Here is a 19,031-nt window from a genome sequence, read left to right as displayed (position 1 = left end):
GAAGCTTTCAAGAGAAAACCATGGATTTATTAGGAGACCTGGACAGCTGGGGAGGAAGAGCTTGTAAAAAGCATTTTGTGTTTAGCTTAACTTGCAGTGGAGCCTCAGCCTGAGTTCCTTGTGTGACCTCAAGCAGCACGAAAGACAGGAGGCAATTTCACTGCTTGACTGGCACAGATACTGAGAGATGAGAGCAGCAGGGAAAACACCTGCACCCAAAGAACAGTGGGGGAAGAGGAGAGAAGAGGAGAGAGAAGAGAGAAGAGGTTTTCCTATCTAGAAAGAGTAGGGACATCAACCCTAACTCTCCATGCTGGGGGTGAAGATCCAGGGCGGGGAAAGGATCATAAAATCCCAGAATCCTATAATTTTGGGGGCTGTAAGGGACCTTAAAGATCATCTTGTTCCATGGGCAGGAATTTTCCACTAGACCAGGTTGCTCCAACCTCCCTTGATGATGCTGTGAGACACGAGCCTGGCCCTGACCTGGCTTTGCAGCACTGGAGACACAAAATTGTGCTGTGGGGTTTCCATGGTGGGAGCAGCCAGGAGCCCAGCCCCACATTGGAACACGCACTGTTCTCCACATCCAGCCACTCTGGAATGTGATTTTGCTCCTGCTGCTTCCCAGGACAGGAGCCAAGCAGAGCTGGGTTGCTCAGCTCTGGTTTGCTCAGCTCTGCCCCTGTTGAGGGCTCTGGAGAACAGGCAGATGGAATTTTCTAACCCTGCTATTTCCAGATCAAACAAATCCCCTGTGAACACAAGCCCCCAAGTCTTCACACGCTGGGCTGAGCCTGTGGGAGAGCTCTGCAGATGGTGCTGTGCTTCTCCTGGGGAAACTGAGGCAGGGAGGGGAGAAACAGCTGGGTCATAAAAAAGGAGAGGTGGGGGAATTCTCCTGTCTGCCCTCAAAGCTGCTGGGACCAGAATCCTCCTCTCCTGCCCCAAAAGTGATGCCTTGGACAACTGTGCAGGTGGGACATGAGAAGTGATGCCCACTGAGATGTTCTTTATTTATTGAGGAAATGTGGTTTATTCAGGGGTGAGATGGGGAGGTTCCCTCTTTGAGTGCTGCCTTTTTTTGCTTCCTTACAATGGGTACACCCTAAGGGGTCTTTAACTCTTCCTCTGTTGTGTTCACATTCAGATATGGGCAAACTGGGCTGTTGAATGATTTGCAGAATTACTCCAGGCACTCAGCCAAGCTCCAGCTGACAGGGGCTGGGAAGGGAAGACCCTGCAGGGTGTGGGGCATGGTGCATCTGTCTGTGGAGCATCCGGGTGTGGATTGGGCAGGGTTGGATGCAGCCCCACCTTGGCTGGCCCCACACAGGTGTCCAGCCCCCCACCAGCTCCCATCTGCACCCCAAATTAGCTACAAACCCCAAATTCTTCTTAAAAATGCACTTTGAATGTCCTATGGTTTATCATCCAAAATTCAGTGCTCCTCTGAAGGTTTTCTGAAGCCTACATTGGGGATAATTCAGCATTTTGCAAATCTTACCCATAGACACAATTCCCAAAGCTCCAATGCACCTCCCAGAAGCTGTTTGGGGGTGGTAGGGAGGGTCTGACCAAGGTTGTGACAGCTTTTGGAGTAAATATTCAAGTTTTGAACTGGTATTTTTCAGGGTTGTTAGCAGAGCACCCCCTGTCTCATTTTAGAAAGAAGATCCCAGTTAAGTGCTCCCAAATCTCCTAAGCCAAGGAAAAGGAAAGAAGCTGTAAAATAGCAGAAATGATGGGTTGTTGCTTTGAGAAGACCATCCCTGGTTACCAGGCACCACCCTGAGATGTGGGTGCTGCCACTGCCCCTGCAGCTCAGCCCCCTGCACATCTGGATCTACAGGAACATCTGCAGGAAGCACCCTGAGCTGTTCCTGCACCCTGGGACCCCAATGTTTGGGGTGACACCTTGGGATTGCAGCCCTGTGTGTGCCCTCCTGGCACTGTTTGAGAGCAGGAGCCAAGAGAATGAGCTAAAATCCCCTCCCTGCAAATCAGTTTGGTTAAATTTCCAGTGGGATTTAGGATTCACTGGCTACAAAGGCTAAACTGGGATTTCAATGTTTTTAATTGCTTGGGTGAGAGTTTAGTGCACCATGATGCTTTGGAATCAATTTTAAACAAAACAAGCTTCCAAGGAAGGACTTGTTCACAGTGCTGATGAATAGATTGGCACCAGGAAAAAGCTGTGTCTCCTCTCCTCACAATCCCAACCATCAAAGCACAGAACATGGATTTTTGCAGCTTTTCACCTGCTACAAACCCAGTTCCTCTGTGCAGTGTGAAAGTTTTGCAGTCTAGGTTAAAAAAAAAAAAAAAAATCTGAGTGGATCTGCAGCAGGTAGATGGATTAGATGAGGTGGTTCAGGCAGCTCAATTATCTTCTGAGAAAGGATTTCCCATCCCTGTGGCTTTGACCTCCATTCATTCAGTCATCCATCATCCCATGCCACCTCCAGAGGTGACACACAGCATCTGAACACACACAGGCTACAAGCTTCACTTCAGAACAGCTACAAAGGAGAGACTGGGCTGCTCAAACCAACTCCTAAAGTCCCCAAAACTGTGTGTAACCATTACAGGAATGAGCTGTTGGCTCCACGTCCTCCCAAAACCTGCTGAGCCCTCCACACAACCACAGGCACAGCTGTAGGAGCTGGGAAAACTTTAAAAACTGAGTTTAAAATATACCAAAGAATGAAAAAATAAATTATTTTAGCTGGATGCCCTTCCATTCTGCACTCTTCTCTCTCCGCTGCCTGAACTACAGAGGAAACAAGGTGGAGGGGGGAGAAAAAAATTCTACTTACAGACACATGATGCTTCTGGCGGTGGCTTTCCCTCCTCCACCGACATTCCTGTGCCTCAATCCCTGCTCCTTGCCCCGGCTCAAGCCCCGCAGGCTCGGTCCAGCTGTGCTCCAGCGGTTGGGCAGTATTTAAAGCTCGATCAGACCCCGCCTTTGCCGCAGCCCCAGCGGCTGTGCCCACCCTCCTGCCCCTCGCCAAGCCTCGGGAAGGTGCTTTACAGACACATCAGGCGAGAGAAAGGCACGGGGTTTAAATCCAAACAAGCCTCCGGGTCTGGCTTCAGCAGCGCTGCCTGGAATTTTGCTGCCGAGCCCTTGTGTCGGTCGGGAGTAAATGAATAGCACCGGCTTGTGAGATTTGTGAGAGCATGACTAACAGGGAACATGTGGAAAACACATTCTGGCAAAAGTTGCTTGGATGCTGGGGGTGAAAAAAAAAATTTAAAAAAATTAAAAAGGAGGGAAAGCTTGCTAGTGGGGAAAACTGCCCTGGAGCTCCTGCTTTGCTGCACTCCCACAAAGCTGTCCCTGAAGGAGGGGGTTCCCTTCTCTCCAAGCTGGTGGAAGGATGGGAAAGGGGTTTTGAACACCAACAGAGATTTTCTGGCCTCCTTGCAGCTGCTGGAAAGAGCACCCGGGATGGGGATGCACCAGAATCCTGAGGCAGGTGATTTGCAAAAAGAAAAGCACCTGAAAACCCTGATGGTCCAAGGATCACCTGCTCCATCCACCGGGAGCTTTGGCATTGCCATCCCAGCAGCAGCAGGGCTGGGGATGTCTGCTGAGGTGCAAATGGAGAGTCAGGGCAGAAAGTCAGGCCAGGTCATGGAAAGGATCTCTGAGGGCAGAAAAATTGGGAAGATCTGCACTGGGGTTAAGGGGGATGTTGGAAACCATGTGGTTTATCAGGAACTTTTCTCCCTGGTGCTGACAAAGCAGGATATTCAGAGCTCTGCTTTCCCAAAAAGCCTGAGTGGACCTGGAAGGGCAATTCCTACTCATTGGGACTGGTTGCCTGGTGCTCTTGCAAGGAGCAGCATCTGCTGCATTTTATTGCAGCAACATTCCTGTTATAAACTAATTACTCACTCAGCATTGCTGATAAGTTAATTCCCTGTTTGGAATTAGTCACCTGTGATAGTCAGGAAAAGCCTATCAGCTGAGTGAGGTGCAGGGATAAGCACACCTTTGTGGGAACAAGCCACACCAGTAAAAACAGGGTTTGGGGGGCATTTTTGAGAAAAAAACCTCTAAAAAAGTTAAAATACCACAACTGTGGCTTCATGTTTCAGCACGTGGCACACTGACAGCCTTCTCCCCCAAAGGGCACAGGGAGGTTCCAGGGCTGGAGATCTCCAAACCCACCCCAGCCTCCCTGGAGATCTCTCACTATGAGATGGAGAATATGCAGCAGGATGAGGCCACATTGTCCCTGTTTACTGCAGGGTCAGGGATTGGCCTCCAGCCTGCTGGGACTGTGACCTCCTTCCCCTCAAACTCTGGAGACAGCAGTGGCTCACCTCGTGGTCACTCCACATGAATATTCTGAGACATGTCCCACCTGAAAGCCACACCCTGTGACATCACCAGAGCTCAGGGATGGCACCAAGAGCTCAAAGATGGCACCAAGAGCTCAAAGATGGCACCAAGAGCTCAGGGATGGCACCAAGAGCTCAAAGATGGCACCAAGAGCTCAGGGATGGCACCAAGAGCTCAGGGATGGCACCAAGAGCTCAAAGATGGCACCAAGAGCTCAGGGATGGCAGCAAGAACTCATGGATGGCAACCAAGAGCTCAGGGATGGCACCAAGAGCTCAAAGATGGCACCAAGAGCTCAGGGATGGCAGCAAGAACTCATGGATGGCAACCAAGAGCTCAGGGATGGCACCAATAGCTCAGGGATGGCAACCAATAGCTCAGGGATGGCATCAATAGCTCAGGGATGGCACCAAGAGCTCAGGAATGGCACCAAGAGCTCAGGGATGGCACCAAGAGCTCAGGGATGGCATCAAGAGCTGATTCCCACCAAAGACCTGTGGTGCAAGCCCCACCTGCTGCTGCTGGTGTGGGACAGAGCTGCAGGGAAGTGTTATTGGTTATTTAAAAATAACCAGCTGAGAGCAGCTCCCAGGCTCTGCAGGGCTGCAGAGATAAAAGGCAGCTCAGCATGGTCCCAGTCCCCTGGGCCAGGCAGAGTTTCCAGGCTCTTTGCTTTCTAACCATCAGGGTTATTTATACTCACAGCACTCATGTCTGGGCAAAGTTTTTTGGGGCATCTGTGCTTCAGGCAGGTCAGGCAACATCTGCTGCTGCTCCAGCCATCACACAGGCAGGGGCTGAGGGCTTCCCATCACCAAACCACCACCCAGGGAAGGAGGCAGAGCCATAAATGAGTGTACAGGGGAAAACCCACCCCTGCAGCATCCCCTGTGCTCAGTTCAAAGCCTGGCTATGAGAAATGGGAATAAAAGAGAGGAGACAGAGGGGAAAGGGTGTGATGGAGCTTTGTATAATTCTAGAGTGCAATGCTGGGAGTCACCTCTCCAATCCACCTCTCCCCCAGGCACCACTTGTGTTTCAGAGCAGGGATCTATACATATTTATTTAAATGTCCTATTGAAATAAATAAGTGCTGTCACCAATGATAATGAGACCTGGTGTAACATCTCCCTGCTGCATCAGGGATGAGGAGTGATCATAATTTCCCACTCTGAGCACAAACCTACAAAGCTCTGTGCTGGATTATACTGACAGGCTGTTTTCTTCTCTAATTTTCCTTTTTTGGATGTTTGTTTGTTCAGTTTTTAAACTAAATGCAATGAATGCATCCTTGTGTAAATGTTTTTAAAACAAGGCTCACTGTGTTGAGACAAATGTGATGAAATTGGAATAAATTAAAAGCACCATCATTTTACCTTATTGATTATTGTTGGATTTGACGTTTTGAGATGATGGAATTTCCCATCTGAGAAGCAAAAACGTTTGAACGCCACAAGCAAGAGCAAAATGTGAAGCAGCAGCTTTAGTTCTTTTTCCTTTTGGATTACCTTCACTAAACTTTTTTTCCCTGATTTTTGGACATGGGATGCAGGACTCATCCTCACCTTGGTGGCTGTGGTGCCATCCACTTTGAAAGGGATTTGTGATGGAAATTGTGGCAAAGGCACTGCTAAAAAAGAATACTGGCATTTGGAAAATATTCCTTCTCCTTTTGCATAGACTAAAACCCAGGGAGCTGTGTTATTATTCTTATTTGGCAGTAATTTGGTGGCAGTTTTGGGGAAAAGGGGGTCAGAGTCACAAGGGAGGCAGGCTGAGGTTTTATCCCCTTCAAGATGGGACATCTCCATTTGAGTTTCCTGGTGGGAAAAAGGCCACCAGCTCCCACGGGAGCCATTCCTTCATGGCTGGAGAGCCTTCAGCAGCCCCAGTTGTGTCCCCAAGCTGTGTCACTGCCTTGGGCTGTGTGCTTTGGGACAGCCCAGCACCTCCCAGCAAGGCTGGAAGCACCAGACTGGGATAGAACTGGGGTTAATGGGTGTGGGAGCCACACCTGGGGACAGGAACAGCCCAGCTCCTCCTGAAACAGAAACCCAGCCAGCAATTCAAGGGTGGTGGGATGCAGGATAAGGCTGGCTGCCCCAGGAGGCAGAGGCAGGAGGGAGCAGGTGGGAATGGCCCCAGTGCTGCTGGACTCACCTGTGCCAGCCCAGGGTCTCCAGCCCCACCACACTCCCTGATTTAACACCAAAACCATCCCAGTGCTGCAAACTTCTCCCCTCCTTCACACAGAGCTTTGGGTGCTCTCCAAGATTTGGGGCTAATCAGGACTCACATCCTAAGAACTCAGCCAAAACCTTAACTCCCTTAAAAAAACAATTTACAAGCAGAAAAAAAAGCTGTGCCAGGGTCTGTTGCTAAAATCTGTTTCATCACAAACCTCTGTGTGGAATTTCAGGGCAGTGGTGACAATAACCCCAGTCCAAATGTGTCATTTGAAGGACAGAAAGGTAAAATCTCTATTTATTCACCATCAGGTTGATTTTTATCCTGCATCCAGCTCTGCTTGCTGGATGAACCCAAGAAGGTTTTGATCTGGAAAAGAATTATGTGGTTGGTCTCTGGCTCTTTGCAAGGATGAAACAGAGAAAATCTGGTCTTACACATTTTTCCAAAGCCTGTGGGGATTTTGGCTGAATAATGCAAGAGTGTTTGAAAGCGAGGTGAGGGATGTTTTCCTTCATGCACTCTGAAAATGTAAACTCTGGCTCTGAGCTGCCATGACATTTGGACCACAGTTATGCCTCAGTTAGCACAAAGATAGGTCAGGAAATGGAATTTCTGTGAAGTTTGCATTGGTTTGTGCCTGGAGCCAAAAGCCAGTGCTGTTAGCAGAATAAATAACATTTCTGCTGAAAAACAAGGGAAAGTTTCCTTCAGATATGCAGAAAGGTAAAAGCACTTCACTTTGAAAACAACCTAAAAAATATCTGATATTGTTAAATAACAATCAGATTTAAATTCTAAAGAACAAAAGCCCAGAGGAAATGTTTAAACCTGAGCTGGAGAGCAGAAGCAATTTATTCCAGCCCTTCCCAGCAGAGATGGACACATTCTTGAGAAAAATTTCAATGCTGAGTAAAAAATACATTAATTTTTCCTGAGGGGAGCCCTTGTGCTGAGGTGGTGGTGAGATGACACAGGGGATGTACTGAGGGGTGGCAATAAGGGACTCAGCAAAGCCCTTTACAGCATTTTGCATTTTTTCCCCAGCATCTATTCCTGCTCCAAAGAAAACATCTGCCTCGATAGCCAGGGGTCAAATCGAGCCATTATTCCCTCCTCTATTTGCTTCCCTTTCCTGAAGTAGCAGGAGAAGCACTGGCAATGAAAGGGCATCTCCAACCCCACCCATCAGGGTCATCCCTGGAGCTGGAGCTGCCCCTGTTTCTCCTGAAATCCCAAAGAGGCTCCCTGGGCTCTCATAACAGGAAACAATAAAATTTCCACTTGGTGTTGCCAGCCCTGTGAAGCCAAGCCAGGCTTGACTTGCTCTAGACCTCCCTGAACTTGTACAAAAGAGTGAAAAAAAAAGATTATAAAATTAAAACAATTCAATTAAAAGCAGAGGAAATCCTTCCCTGGGCAAGAGTTCAGTGCTCATCTCCTCCTCCTGCTGTTGTCCATGTGGACATTCCTCCATGCACAGTTCACCACACAGCAGTGCCTTAGTGCAGGTGGGGGCAGAGGAAAAAGGGTCAGGGTGTATGGGAAAGGTTGGGGAATGCTGGAAAAAAAAAATAAAAGGGAAATGGACTCATTTTTGGCTGCTCCAGAAAGGTGTGGGGTTGATGGTTTTTTTTTTCCTCTCACACCTGTGGATGGGCAGAGATGGAGTGTTGGGAGGGAGCTGGAAGAGCCCCAGGAAAAGGGGTCAGGAGAGGTTGGAAGCCCATCCCCAAATCCTGAGCTGCATTCAGGAGCTGCTGGGTGAGGTCCCTGACTGCTGCCAAGTGTATGAAAGGAACATTCTCCCCTGTTTTTCAGCTGCACAAAAACCACATTCCCAGTGTGTCAGTGTGGGAAGAGGGAAGGGGATGGGAGCAGCAACACCTTAAGGACAGACAGCAGAAAGAGAGCAGGGAATGTTCATCTGGGGAGGAGAAGGATCCAGGGAAAGCTCAGAGACCCTGCCAGGGACTAAAGGGGCTCCAGGAGAGCTGGAGAGGGACTGGGGACAAGGGATGGAGGGACAGGACATAAGGATGGATTTAGGTTGGATATTGGGAAGGAATTCCTGGCTGGGAGGGTGAGAAGGGACTGGAATAGAATTCCCAGAGAGGCTTCCTGGAAGTGTCCAAGGCCAGGTTGGACACTTGGAGCAGCCTGGGACAGTGGAAAGTGTCCCTGCCCATGGCAGGATTTGGAACTGAATGAGCTTTAAGGTCCCTTCCAACCCAAACCATCCCATGATTGCACAGTTCTTTGAAAACAGGACATGCTCAACACCTCCTCCAGCTTTCCTCCCCAATCTCCTCTTGCAAACACCTGCAGCACTCACAGGTTTGGGGTGGTTTTGTGTGTGGAAAATGCTTTGCAATGTCACAGTCAAGCTGCTGACCCTGAGAGTTTGGCTCTTTTTTTCCCAGTGGAAAAAGTGATGGTGTCACTTCTGTCATCACACACCTCATGCATGTCAGACACAGGGACAGCCACTGCAGCAGATGGCACAGCCTGCTCACACCCAGCCAGGAGAAATGGCCCAAATTGTTCAATGTTTTCATCTTCTCTCAGAAAACAACTGACAGGACAAGAATAAATGGCCTCAAGTTGCACCAGGGGAGGTTTGGATTGGATGTGAGGGGAAAATCCTTCACAGAGAGAATTGTAAAACATTGGAACAAACTGCCCAGGGCAGTGGTGGAGTCACCAGCACTGGAAGTGTTCAAAACTGTGTGGATGTGGCACTGGGGACCTGGTTTAGGGGTGGTTATGATGGTTAACTGGTGATGATATTAAACAATCCTATTATTCTATTTTTTTATAAATGCAAAAATATCTGTAATTTGCCAACCAAAGTTGGTATTATAGAAACCTCTCCATTCTAACAGGCCCAGGAGTTTGCAGTGAGCAAGTGCTCCATGAATTTTTCCAGGAACAGGACCCACAGGACCCAGCCCAGGTATTTGCACCAGGTCCAGGATGTTCAGGATGTTCCCCTGTGCTGCCCTGGCCAGAGCCTGGACCACTGAGGACTGTCCTGTCCTTCACCATCCTTGGGGCACAGCTCATGCCTTGCTGCTCTCAGCAATCTTTACAGCTCTGAGGTGGTTCAAGATCCCCTGGGGGAGATTTGGAGCAGCTGCTGGGATTGAGAGCAGCTTCAAGGTCCTGCTTTGGTGCCCAGTTCTCAGTCTCCTCTGCCAGGAACAGAATCACAGCATCCCAGAAGGGTTTGGGATGGAAGGGATCCTAAAACCCATCCAGTTCCAACCCCTGCCACGGGCTGGGACACCTTCCACTGTCCCAGGGTGATCCAAGCCCTGTCCAGCCTGGCCTTGGACACTGCCAGGGGCAGCCACAGCTTCTCTGGGCACCCTGTGCCAGGGCTCACCACCCTCACAGGGAAGAATTTATTGCTAATATCTCATCTGAAGCTACTCTCTATCAATTTAAAGCCATTCTCCCTTGTCCTGTCCCCCCTCCAGCTCTCTTGGAGCCCCTTTAGCCACAAGAAAGGGCTCCAAGGTCACTCTTTCCAGGCTGAACAATCCCAATTCCCTCAGCCCTTCCCCACAGGGGATGCTCTCCATCCCTCTGCTCACCTGGGGTCCCTCCTCTGCTCCCTCAAACCATCACCCAGCACAGGAACTCTCCTTCCAGGGGCTGGAGTGGAGCTCAGGCAGCAGGACTTGTGAGATAAGACTAAATTTTACCCAAACCATAATATCTGCAATACCAAACCCTTCTGCAGATTCCAACACTCATTGCTGGGATATCTATTTTATCTATTTCCCAATTTTTTGGCTTTGGAGAAAGCTCTGACTTGGCAGGTCAGACAGAGCTGCAACAGCAAGGCTGCTCCAGGATCCAAGTGTTGTGCAAAGGGGGACAAGGGCTGGGAACAGCTGTCAAACCCTTCTCTCCACCATATAAACCCATCCCTGTGCCCTCCCCAAATTTACCTGCTGCACACTTGCCACCCCAAAGCATTAAAATGTCCTCCTGAGCTCAGCCCCCTGCACACCTGGATTTTCTATATGATAATAAAATATTTATGATAAAGAAATCCAACATCAACTTTAAAATTATATTGATATGTAATTGATGATGTAATAAAATTGTATTGAAGACAAGAATAAGTTGCCCAGAGAGGCTGTGTCCTCTCCATCCCAGACTGAGCTGGATGGGGCTTGGAACAACCTGGGATAGGGGAAGGTGTCCCTGGCAGGGGTTGGAATGAGAGGATCTTTAAGGTCTCCTCCAACCCAAATCATTCTGGGATTCTATGAAGACAAGAAGGAAAATGCCAAAGTAATAGTCCAAGACACTTAGATGTGACTTGTGGCCCATTTCCCCATTACTAATTAGACCTAAACAGAGTTAAAAGGGAAGACAGAGACTTGAGCATGAAAAATAAAGCAGCAAATGGGTTGGATGTGCTCTTGCCAGCTGTTCTTAGTTAACAGACAAAACAGAAAATAAGGAAAAAAAGGAAACATTATTTCTACAAGTGCTTTCCTACCCTTCTGGCCGGGTTCCCAGCATGGCTGGGGCAGGTTCCTCCTCTGCTCACCGAGATATTTCACACCAATATCACCAGCAAATATTCAACAACCCCGTAGGTAATTACACACAGAGCTAATTACACAGCCAGGTTTGCATGCAGAGAGCAGCAGGATGAGAAAGAAATGCCTGGAGGAGAGCCCAGGCTGGGTGAGCAGCACTGTACCTTCCCAGAGCTCCAGGATGGGGCGAGGATCAGCAGGGGCTGCAGCTCCTGGGGCACTGAGGGGCTGAGCTGAGGGAGAGCAGGGACAGGGCAGGGACAGGGACAGGAGCAGGGACAGGGCAGGGACAGGGACAGGACAGGGACAGGGCAGGGACAGGGACAGGGACAGGAGCAGGGACAGGAACCTCCCTGCGCGTGTTACAGGGGTGACACCACCCACAGAGATCAGCAACTCCTGCCTCACATCTGACAGAGCCAGATCCCTGTGCCAAGGAGGGACACGTGTCTGTCCATCCCAGGGTTGTCTGTCTGTCCATCCCATGGCTGTCTGTCCATTCCATGGCTGTCTGTCCATCCCAGAGCTCTCTGTCCATCCCAGAGCTCTCTGTCCACCCCATGGCTGTCTGTCCATCCCAGGGCTGTCTGTCTGTCCATCCCAGGGCTGTCTGACCATCCCAGGGCTGTCTGTCTGTCCATCCCATGGCTGTCTGTCCATCCCCAGGGCAGGTGGGGCTGGAGGGGGGTTGGATCAGGGTCCCAGTGTCCCCTCAGCAGGGGGACAGTGACGTGGGGAAGGTGTCCCCAGGCTGGCATGCAGGTGGAGTGGAGGCAGTGCCAGCTGGGCCACGCTGCTGCCAGAGCAAAGGCTGCCCTGGGAGCTGCAGTGCTGAGTGTGTGGGCATCCAGCAGCACCTGCTGCATCCCCTGCACCCTGGACATGGACACACACCTGCCACTCAGCAAACCCTGCAGGAGCACCAAACCCTGCAGCAGCACCAAACCCTGCAGCAGAACTAACTCTACAGCAACACCAAACCCTACAGCAGCACCAAACCCTACAGGAGAACTAAACCCTACAGCAGCACCAAACCCTACAGCAGCACCAAACCCTACAGGAGCACCAAACCCTACAGCAACACCACAAAAAGCTATACCACAGCACCGAATCCCAAACCCCACACCAGCAGCACCAAATTCAGACCACCAAACCTACACCAACACCACCAAACCTACCCAAAGCCCCAAACCCCACACCACACCCCCAATCCCCCTTCTCCAAACCCTGGAGCCCTCCCCAGACTCACAGTGTGCCCAGGTTTGGGCCATGGTCCCAAAGGTTCTCCTGATCCCATTGTCTCCAGGCCAAGGCAGTTCCCAACCCTGCCCTGTCCTGCCAAAGGATGGACCAGGCTGGCTCCTGCTTCACCCCACACTGTGCCAGGATAAAGGAGCCAGATCTGGCAGCCAGGGGACCATTATGGGATGGCACCTTCCTCCCCAGACAGGACCCTTTGCCTGGTCCCACTGCAGTAACACAAAATCCCTTCCAGGTTCAACCCTCAATGATTAAACACCAAGGGGCTGTGCAGCCATGGAATCACAGAATCCCAGGATTGTTGAGGATGGAAGATCTCTGGAGATCACCCAGACAAGAGAGAAGCCCCCTGACAAGGCAGGGTCACCTGGAGCAGGGGCACAGGAACTCATCTAGTTTGGGTTTGGGATGTCTCCAGAGAGAGAAACCTGGAATAGGTGGCACAGGAACTCACCCAGTCTGGGTTTGGGATGTCTCCAGAGAGAGAAACCTGGAATAGGTGACACAGGAACTCATCTAGTTTGGGTTTGGGATGTCTCCAGAAAGGGAAACTCCACTCCCTCCCTGGGCAGCTGCTCCAGAGCTCTGCCACCCCCATGGGAAGAAGTTTTTCCTCACATTGAGGTGGAACTCGCTGTGTTTTTGTTGATGGTCACTTCGTTGGTGACCCCTGGGCTGTCACCAGTCCTGGGGACAGCACCACTCACTGCCCACATCAGCACACACTCTGCTTGCCCACAGGCTGTTCTGGGCAGGCAGCAGCAGCAAAAAGCTGGAGAGAAGAAAGGGTAATATGGAAAAGAAAGGATAATGTGGAAGCCAGCTGTGCAAACACAGATGAAATCCCTCAGAGCCTTCGACCTCCCTTGGCTGGCGCGGGGAAAAAACGCGCCAACATCAACTGCTGTGCCCAGGTCCATCCAGCTGGGGAGTTTCATGAATGGGCACAGTGAGGAGGAGGAGGAGGAGGAGGAGGAAGCTCTGCCATGGCTGTTTCACAGGAATCTGCAGCTGCTGGCTGTGCCTGGAGCCAGCAGCGCTGCTGAGCTCAGGGCTGAGCCACAGCCTGAGACACGGGGCAGGGAGATGAGGCTCTTTGTTTTCAGGATGCAGAGATCTTCCCTGGGTGCAGGTTTTGCTGGAGAAATGAGCAGCTCAGGTGAGCTCTGCCCTGTTCACACCAAACCCTCCATCACCCCTGGTGAATCTGGTTCCCAGGCAGGGGTGGCTGGAGCTCCACTGTGAGGCTGGGCATGGGACACAGAGGATGTTGCAGTCATGGTTTAATTCACCATAATATTAAAATCCCTCTGTGACATGCAGGGAGCCCCTTCCCAGGCTCCCAGTCTGGTGCTCACATTTCTTCCACACTTTCTGCCAGCCCAGGGCTGGTTCAGCCTCCTCTGCTAAGTTTAAAGAGGCAAACAGCACAGAAAAAGCTGTGGAAAGAGGGTATTTAAGAGAAAAAAAAAACCTCATTCTCCTTCACTTAATGATAAATAGACCTTAAAAATGCCAGGCCAGAGTCTCTGACCTCCAGGAAGTTTTGGGGATATGTCTCAGTCTGTTGCTGCTCAGCTGAGGAGTGGTGGTCACTGGCTGTGCACCCAGACCACCACATTTCAATATTCCAGGAAATATGTCAGTATTTCAATATTCCAGGAAACCCCCTTAGAATTTTCTGGAGTGAAAAGCTGCAATCACTGAGCCTGGTCATTACCAGAAGCTGAGGAAAGAAGATGAAGTGGTGGGAGGCTCTTCTTGAAAATTCACTCTTTCCATCTCTGCTTCTTTCCCTCCCTTCCTCTCCAAGTCATCCTCCTTTCAGCCCCCAGACAGAAACAATTAAGAAACCACACACCATCTGTGTTTCTGAGAAACTGAAGAAATAACACGAACCAAACCCCAAATCATGGGGGGCCTGGAGCCAGAGCAGCAATCCCACACCTGAGTGGTGGCACCTGATTCACTGAGTGATAAATACAGAGCCTTGAGCTGCCTTGGGTCATTTAAAAGCAGATCTACATCCACTGTCACCTTTTTTCCTGGATGTTTTTTGGTTCCTACTGACCTCAAAGCCTTGGAGCCTCCACTTGAATCCTCTGGAGCTCCTGTCAGTGCTGCTTGTTCAGCCCTGTCTGCCTCCAGGCAGAAATGAGCAGGAGATCCCTCTTCCCTACCCTTTATTCCCTATTCCCCCTGTGTCACACAGGGGATGGGCTCCAGTGCTTGCTCAGCATGTGGAGGGGATGGGATTGGTGCCTGCATTCTCCTTTTGGGAGCCAGATGATCTTTAACATCCCTTCCACCCATGCCACAGGACTCTCTGATTTCCTCCTCTCCCAAAGAGAATGAGGGAAATAATTGGTTTTGTCTTCTCTTGAGCTGTGAGAGTCCTGCAAACTGGGATTGTCAGCACCAGCACAGCCCTGGGGTGGAGGGTGGCCAAGAAAATATCCCAACCAAGCCCAGGATGTCCCACAGAAGGTTTCTGTATGGCATTGTCACCCTGTCACATGTGGGACCTGATCCCAACCAACTGCATCATGGATGTGCCTCTTCTGCAGGGACAGAATTCCATATCAACCCCTCTTTGTGTCTCATTTCACTCGTGCTGCTGGCCCCAAAAATGAGCACCCCAATCTCAGCAGAGCAGATCCAGCCCTTGTCCTGCTGCCCATTCACAGCTCTCACTCCACCCCTCCCAAAAATCCAGCTGACCAAGCGGGATTTCTCCTTTGGCCCAAGCCCTTCTTTGCTGCTCTCCAGTTAATTGCCAAGAATTTCCAAAAAACTGGTGGAAAATGAGAGAACCAGCAAAACCTGCCCTGCCTTGGAGCTCGTTTCCTGCCAGCCATCCTCTGTCAGGCACTGGGAGCAAAATATTTCAGGCCTTTCCAGGCACTAAATCAACCTGCTGGTCTCACAACAGGGGCAGCTGAACTACACCTAGTTCCAGCTATTGAAATGAGGGCAGCAGCCTCCATCCCACAGGAACTGACCCCTCTGCTGCTGCTGGAAGTGCCCCTGACATCCATTTCCAGAGGTATTTGTGGAGCCAGGGCACAGCCAGGGGTGGAGGGCTGCAAGCCCAAGGGGCTGCAGATGGCATGTGGGGTGTTCAACCCAAAGGAGAAGCCAAAAGTTTGGTGGAGGGGTGGCCTTGCTGGATGAGCCCTACTGGATTAATTATGAAGAGTCATTAAGGTTGAATGAGCTCTAAGATCATCAAGTCCAACCCAACACTGCTGTGTGCACCTCAAACCATGTCCCCAGGTTCACATCACTGGTATTTGAACATTTCCAGGGATGGTGGCTCCACCACTGCCCTGGGCAGCTTTTTCCAATTGCTGACCACCTTTAAGGGGAGAATTTTTCCCTAATATCCAGTCTAAAACTCCCCTGCTGCTAATTGAGGCTGTTCTCTCTCCTCCTGTCCCTGTTCCCTGAGAGCAGAGCCCAAATTTCCCTGGCTGTCCCCTCCTGTCTGGGAGTTGTGCAGAGTCAGAATTTCCCCTGATCCCCTTTTCTCCAGCTCAGCCCCTTTCCCAGCTCTCTCAGCCTTTCCTGGGGCTCCAGACCCTCAATGTCCTTCTTGTCATGAGGAGCCCAAACATGGACACAAAATTCAGGTTTTCCCAGCAGTGCCAGCACAGGGGGACAATCCCTGCTCTGGATCAAGCCAGGCTGGTCAAAACCAATGAATCAGAATCTGCACATCAGCTACTCCAGCCAGAGAACATCCAGATTGGAAGGGATCTACAAGGACCAACTCCAGTCACCACTGAAATTCTGCATTCAGGAACAGTGGCCAAGTGGCCACTGGGCTTCACAGGACTGAGAAATGGGGTCACCATGGGCTCCTCCTGCAGCTCTCAGCAAAGTCTGTCCAGCACAGAAATCCACACAGACCCAGCCCCAAGAAATCACTTCTGCCCCACCAGCTCTCCCTGCCCAGATTTCTGTCCAGCTCCCACTTTTGGAACTTTGGGTGCTTTCAATGCCTGTCAATATGATGTCCCTGTTAAGCCAGGGGCAAGAAAGGGATTTGGGAACATTCAGCCTTTCTGTTAAGCCAGGGGCAAGAAGGGGATTTGGAATATTCAGCCTCTGTTAAACCAGGGGCAAGAAGGGGATTTGGAATATTCAGCCTCTGTTAAACCAGGGGCAAGAAGGGGATTTGGAATATTCAGCCTCTGTTAAATTAGGGACAAGAAGGGGATTTGGGAATATTCAGCCTTTCTGTTAAACAAGGGGCAAGGAGGGGATTTGGGAATATTCAGCCTCTGTTAAGCCAGGGGCAAGAAGGGGATTTGGAATATTCAGCCTCTGTTAAACTAGGGACAAGAAGGGAATTTGGGAATATTCAGCCTCTGTTAAGCTAAGGGCAAGAAGGGGATTTGGGAATATTCATACTCTGTTAAGCTAAGGGCAAGAAGGGGATTTGGGAATATTCAGCCTCTCTGCTGTGCAATGGAAGGGGCTGGGTGAAATCTGCTTCCCTGGGCAGGTCTGTTTTTGAAAAGCAATTACTGGCAGGGAAGACCAAATCCTGCATTCCTCAGTGAAGGAATCTGGATGATGTCACCTCCTGCCCAGTGGCAGGAGCATTCCTGCCCCAGGCAGCCCCTGCCTTTCCTCCAAATATTTGTTTTGGCTGGTTTTTTGGAAGCTTCCCATGACAAGGAATAACAGCAGGAAGGACTCTCCTCCTGTAAGGTTTGTCCCTGAGCAGCACGTTCCCAGGGCCATGGGTTAATAGAGGCTCACACGTGTCAGCCAAGATTTTACTGCCAGTAGCAGAAGTGGGGGATTTGTTGGTTTTGTGCCTTTTTTTTCTTTTTTTTCTTTTCTCTTTTATAATCTGTGTGGTTCAGTGCAGGCTGAGAGATATCAGAAGTCTCTTAAAACAGAAGGCTCTCTGCTTCACTAAAACACTTTGAACTGAATTCCTTAAATTTTCTTGTATGTGTGACCAGACTAGAGGCACGTAGATGTTCTTCTAATGCTTGTAATGCCTTTCTTTCCCTCCCTTCTTATTAGGATCCACCCAGCAGGACACATCCACTGAGGTGCCAAATGCCAGCCAGGACCTTTCCTAAACCACTGGCCTGGAATAAAAATGCCCTTTTGCCTGGCAGGGGAGTCCCAGGAGATGTTTCTGGGAAAAGGGTTGCAGGGGAATGGAGCAACTGTGGGGTGATGAGGAGGATGTGTGCCATGGTGAGACAAAAGCTCTGTGGCATCCTCCAAGACTGGTTTTAAGGTACTTGGGTGGGATTTCATGGTCAAAAGTGGGTGGGCAGCCCCCCTTGGAGCTGGTCACAGATTCCCCAGATTTGCTGTGGCTGCTCCATCCCTGGAAGTGTCCAAGGCCAGGCTGGACAGGGCTGGGAGCACCCTGGGATGGTGGGAGGTGTCCCTGCCATGGCAGGGGGTTGGAGCAACAAGGACCCTCCAACCCAAACCATTCTGGGGTTCTGTGAGCTGCCTGACATCCCAGGACTGGTCTGGGGCTCATCTCAGTTTCCAGCTCTTCTCTCCACTCCTCCAGACTTCACCACCTGCTCTCAGGGACCTGGAGACCAAAGCACACCCTGCCCAAGATGTGGCATCTCCCTGCAACTCTTTCCTGCTGTTTTACATTTTAAACTGCCCCGAGAGTTCCCCATCCCACATCCCACGGATCACTCACTTCTCCTTAGCACCTGTGATAACAGAGAAGGGAAGGTGCACACAACTGGAGGAATCAGGAGCTGATTTCAAAGTAGTTTCTTATGGCAGATGGATAAATTCCCTCCCTGTGCTCCAAGATGATCCATTGCTGGCACCTGAAAAAGTTTCCTAATCTCAGATTTATTCAGCAGGACTAGTTGGAGAGGGATTAAGTGGAAAATGAAGAGCAGGAGGTTGTTTCTTGTGAGGGGCTGCTGAGGTTCAGTCACTCCAAATCCCACAGGTGATGATGGGACCTCACCAAGACTAAATTTCACTAAAATTTGAGCTGGGACACTGAGATCCTACAAAGATATGGGGAGAGGAGAGGTGGGATGGAAATGAGCTGTGCTTCCAACACCAGCACAAGGTGCTGCCCCACACCCGAGTGTCATCTGGGTTATTAAAAAAAGCCACATTTAAACAACTGCTCTTTTTCCCAGCTGAAGCCTCTTGCATCTGCTGATCACCTCGTTGTGTCAGGCTGTGAGCAGGGACAGGAGGCACCACGATCTGTCCCTCTCAGTGCCAGCTGTGACCTTCACGGGCAAAAAGGCTCAACCTGCATGGATCCCACCCTGCTGATGGATGAGATCATCTCCTTTTCCCCACGGGGACTGCAGGCAAGCCAAGCAGGAGGCAGGCACTTTGCAGCCCTAAATCACCCCCTCTGCAATTAGCACAGGACTTTTTTCACGGGTGCTCTGTTGTTTTTCAGCTCTGGTGATAAAAGGCATTTCAAACCCTGCATAAACTGCAGCCTGCCAACATAAACACCATAAAAACGCTCCCTGTAAATCAGAGCTCGCTAGAACTATTCAAATTCTCTGGAATGGCTAAAAAAAAAAAAAAGTGCCTTGGGCTGCCAGGAGGCTCTGCAGCCACCAGGTGAGAGAGGCAGGGAGACAAGGAGGGTGAGAGATGGTGAGAAAGGAGCTGGGCTGGGCTGG

The 19,031-nt window shown here is 50.4% G+C and overlaps 1 protein-coding gene across 2 annotated transcripts in view; it reads right to left on the bottom strand.

Moving 5' to 3' along the window:
• The window catches only part of GJC2 (gap junction protein gamma 2), a 30,485-nt gene that overhangs the window by 6,650 nt on the left and 4,804 nt on the right, over nt 1-19,031 (bottom strand). Inside the window, exon 1 of one of the 2 annotated variants that reach the window (XM_079300040.1) lies at nt 2,820-3,839. The exons of the other annotated variant lie outside the window; for it this stretch is intronic. The gene's annotated coding sequence lies outside the window, so the exon portion shown is untranslated. Of the gene's footprint in view, nt 1-2,819; nt 3,840-19,031 lie in introns of those variants that run through there. 2 annotated transcript variants of the gene reach the window in all.

The sequence above is a fragment of the Erithacus rubecula genome, assembly GCF_903797595.1.
Source record: "Erithacus rubecula genome assembly, chromosome: 3".
Classification (NCBI taxonomy): domain Eukaryota; kingdom Metazoa; phylum Chordata; class Aves; order Passeriformes; family Muscicapidae; genus Erithacus; species Erithacus rubecula.
Note: the sequence above shows the minus strand (reverse complement) of the source record. Positions and strands in the feature narration are given on the sequence as shown.